This window comes from Sorghum bicolor, chromosome 8, assembly GCF_000003195.3.
Source record: "Sorghum bicolor cultivar BTx623 chromosome 8, Sorghum_bicolor_NCBIv3, whole genome shotgun sequence".
NCBI classification, from domain to species: domain Eukaryota; kingdom Viridiplantae; phylum Streptophyta; class Magnoliopsida; order Poales; family Poaceae; genus Sorghum; species Sorghum bicolor.
The window spans coordinates 3,497,415-3,501,331 of record NC_012877.2 but is presented as its reverse complement, the minus strand read 5'-3'; the positions used below and the strand labels follow the sequence as shown (position 1 = coordinate 3,501,331).

Genomic DNA, 3,917 nt, shown 5'->3' with positions numbered 1-3,917 from the left:
GGCTGAAAAATGAATAGCTAGCGATTGTTTTAGCGCTAGTCTCACACAGTTTTCGAACAATATGTTGTCTCTTGTCTCGCGCACATTCACCTTTCTGCACAGTACATTTAGAGTTTTTGTTTTTCTATTCTTTCTCAGTAACGTGTCAGCCGGCGAAATCGCCAGTCCCGCTAGGGACGCCCTAATGGCAGTGGCGGAGCTCAGACACAAATTTAGGTGGGATGCATCGTGGACAAAACTTTTTAATGGCATCACAAGGATGCATATGAATAGCTAATTGTGGCAAATTTAAAGATTGATTGAAGATGGTACCTCTCATTAGTAGAAGATAGTAGTTCATTAATTCAACAAAATCTCAATTATCACCTCTCAAATAATTGCTAGATGTCTAAATATCAACTATACACTAAACTAAACTTGACCTCGGTCTCATGAACTTGATCCCTATCCGCATCCACAGCGTCCATTCACTACTACACGTTTTATTTTACACAATGTTTCACATAAGGGCTCCGAGCCGGGTGTTATTTTTGCCCGCCACGATTATTCTGGGCCGGCTATAGCCGGCCAGCCGGCCGGACAACCGCCACAATTAATCATTAACCGTGGCGGGCAATGTAAAGTAACCGCCACGATTAATATCTATTAACCGTGGCGGGCATTGTAAGATAACCACCACGGTCTCTTGTAATAACCGCTATAGTTAATCTATTAACCGTGACGGTCTCTTATAATAACCGCCATGGTAAATGTAAATAAAGTCCAGCCCGCTAGCCCACACTAGCCCACTACCATCTTTGATATATAAGTCGCAGCCGCACCTAAGCCCGAGTCATCTTCTCACCGCTCCCTCCGAGATCCTGCCAGCGACGCCTCTCCCTCCCTGCAGATCATGGCGCATGGCGGTGACACCCCTTCCTCCCCTCCCCCTCTCTCTCAGGGCTATTTTGCAGCGGCCCTCGTGCTCCTAGCGGCAGTGAGACAGGCGCGCAGCACCCCTGGCGAGAGTGAGGCGGGCCTCTTTGCGGGCGTGTGGGGCAGCGGCCATGCTCTCCCTGGCCACGGCGGCGATGGACACGCTCTTCTTGGCTGTGACAGCATGGATCCGACACGGATTTGGTATGTCTCATCCTCTCTCTCCTCTCTCAGATATGGGAGGATCCGTCCCTCACCCTCTCTCTTGTAGATCCGGAGTCACATGCATCGGTGGTGACTAGATCCGACGTCATGGGCATCAACTCCAGCGATGGGGGTGGCTAGCGACTTGATTCCGGTGGTTCGGCGAGGATGCTGGCACCGACGAGTAGCGGGCACCTATGGATGGGCTCGGCGGGCTTGTGGATGGGCTCGTTGGGCCTATGCATGTGTTTTTTTATTTTTTTTATTTTATTTATCGTGGCGAGCATTTGAACCGCCTCGGTAATTCATTGATTTATTGTGATCTTTCGACCGAGACGTTGCAAAAACCGCCTCGGTTAATGTTTTTTGCCCGCCACAATTACATTTTTTTTGTAGTAGTAGTGATTCCCCCACCAAATCTTCCTCCTCCTCCATCGGAGTAGCCTGCCTAGCCACCAGCGCATGGCACATGTCGCCTACCTGCTGCCACCTGGCGCACAACGAGCGCCATGGTGCAGGGCGGATGCGACGAGCGGTGCGCCGCCGCACCGTAGCAAGGTGCCAATAGCAGCACAACAAGGCGCCGGATCATTAGTAGAAGCTCGCTTGAGCGCAGGGAGGTGCTCAGTGTGGCAGTGGTGGCGACGAACGTGATTATATGAGTCGGTGGGTGGATGGCTAGATTGAGAATTTGGGGTTGATGTGCTATCCACTTGGGACGAAACTAGGCTATTGGGCCTATTTTTCCTTTTCTTAATCATTTGTCTCATAAGTTTCTATGATATTGGATGTGTCGGATGCCGGACATCGCCGCTCCATCGCTCGCCTAGAAGGGAGGAAGATATAGGGGGTACTAGAGGCTCTACTCCGACGATAGATGGGGTAGCTGCCCTACCTTGCCACATGTGGAGCTCCACCTTTGCCTAATGGTGATGAGTTATTTCACATATGTCCCCTTAGAGGATGAGATGTGATAGCCAAACCGCCATCACTTTTGACGCCTCCCAGGTGGTGGACATGACTTTAGCACGTACCACCACTATTTTGCTATATATGGCCCATCACCGAATTGTTCTTCAACAACACTAATGACAATGAGCTATGTGCATTATATTCTTCCATTTCCTTCCACTACGATTTTAAGTTTTTGCACGCAATGAATAAAGAGGAAGAAATTTAGAAACCAAGCTCATGTTAATACTCTATCCGTTAATAAAAGAATACAATTATGGTATCTGTGCCGGTCTATTAAGATCAACTTTGACTAGGTTTATAAAAAATGTATTAACATTTATGTCTCTAAATAAATCTATTAGAGCATCTCCAACAGTTATGCAATTGGAATTTGCCATTTGTTGGAATTTGCTAAGTCTCTAAACGTTTTGCCAAAGGAAAAATAAGTCCATCTCCAAGTGTTTGGCATTTTTGACTTGGTATTTCCCAAAATAGTGGACCCAACTATTTTTGTTCGGGATCTTTTTTTGTTTGGCGCGCTTCGCGCGTGATTTTTCCTCTGCACAGGAATTTCCGTCGCCCGTCGCCGCCAGTCCACGAAGTCGCAAGTCACCGCCGTTTCTGTGAATCGCGGACTCCCGGTCCGCTAGTTCACGAAGTCGCAGTTCGCCAGAGTTCCGTCGTGCGCTAGTAGTCCACGAAGTCACAGGTCACAGAGTTCACGTCGCGCGCGGCCTCCAGGTCCGTCGCGGCCTTCTCCCCATCATTCCTCCAACCTGCTTCTCGGACCCCATCTTGGAACCGGGAACCATGCGCGGGAAAAAAAGAGGTGGCGTGAAGAAAGGAGGCGGCGGCGCTGGGGAAAGAAGAGTTCGCGCGGGGAGGAGTCCTCGCGAGAAACTACCGCAGCGCGTGGCGAGGGCGCGCACGACAAGGAGTCCAGGAAACTTGGGATATTAAAATTGCCAAACCATTGTGCCTATGCAAAAATGCCAAGTTTGGTCCATCAAATGCCAAGTTTGCCAAAATGCGTAAGTCAAATGCATAACTGTTGGAGAACAATTTTTAAAGTTTTTAGTAAATTTTTAGAATACATAGTCCAATTGCATAACTGTTGGAGATGCTCTTAGGAAAATATATTCTATAGCTATACTTATTTTGTATAAAAAGGTATTTATACTTTTGTATATAAATTTATTAAAAATTTAGACTATTTGACTCATCCAAATCTGAGAACTGCATTTTTTTATGGATGAAGGTAGTACAAGTTAATGCTAAATTAAATGCAAACCATAGCTTGAGTTGTCGCGCAAACAACAATAGAAAGGAATAAAGAACGAACGTACATACATGCACTAATCCACGAAAACTTAGGTTATTCCTACGTTTTTTCCCACTCTATTTCTCTGTTTTAAATTCCTTTGTTCCAATAAGGAGATTTCAAATATACTCTCAGATTTTTATGAAGAAATATATCGTAAAGGACGTCCCAAATAGAGTTTTAAATAGCTAGCGAGAAGAATTATTTATACTATTTATAGAAGAGAGATTGCATAAAAATTTCCTCTGTTCATGAAAGAATCAATTTTTAGAGTTGTCATAAGTCAAATTTTTTAAACTTTGACCAAATTTCTAGAAAAAATTGCTAAGATTTATTGTATCAAATTAGTATCATTAGATTCATCATAGAATATATTTTCATATGATGCGCATTTTATGTCATAGAAGTTTGACCGGCACGTCCTATGAATTGATTCTTTCATGGACGGATGGAGTATGTTGCTACTTTTTTTTATTCAATCTTATTGTTCAGTTCGTGAAAATTTTTGGATTTCGCTACCGTA

At 45.1% G+C, this 3,917-nt stretch overlaps 1 long non-coding RNA gene across 1 annotated transcript; it reads left to right on the top strand.

Moving 5' to 3' along the window:
• Positions 870 to 1,495, top strand: LOC110429533. Its single transcript, XR_002446575.1, has 2 exons — positions 870 to 1,119; positions 1,187 to 1,495. It is a non-coding gene; the product is annotated as an uncharacterized LOC110429533 (long non-coding RNA).